The following is a 426-nucleotide window of genomic DNA, read 5'->3' on the forward strand; positions in this document are numbered from 1 at the left end:
AAATAGAAGGATATGGTCAGGGTTGCGGTGAAGAAAAGCCAAAATATTGGAAGAAGATAGTTGACCGTATGAAGTAGATTTAGGAAGATAGTCCGAGTGGCGGTCAATAAAGCTATCAAAATAGTAAAAGAAAACTATTTATTGTTAAACAAAGTTTCGTCCCACTTTGCAGGGCTTCGTCCGGGCTATCAGATTTAAACTAAGATGACAAATGACAAATGTTACTTTTTAAAACGCTCCATCTCAGGAACTATTGAACATCAATAGCTCTTTTAGAGCTTATATTTTAGAAAATTTACTTTACTTTAAATGATAATTTATTTTTTCTAGTATTGTACTAAATGCCGCCATTTTTGTTTGTTTGTTTGTTTATTGTTGCTTAAAGCCGTAAAACCCTCTGGTCATCAACGCCTATTATGATGAAGC

The sequence above is a fragment of the Halyomorpha halys genome, unplaced genomic scaffold (genome assembly GCF_000696795.3).
Source record: "Halyomorpha halys isolate HHAL.00 unplaced genomic scaffold, Hhal_1.1 Scaffold1100.1, whole genome shotgun sequence".
Taxonomy (NCBI): Eukaryota; Metazoa; Arthropoda; class Insecta; order Hemiptera; family Pentatomidae; genus Halyomorpha; species Halyomorpha halys.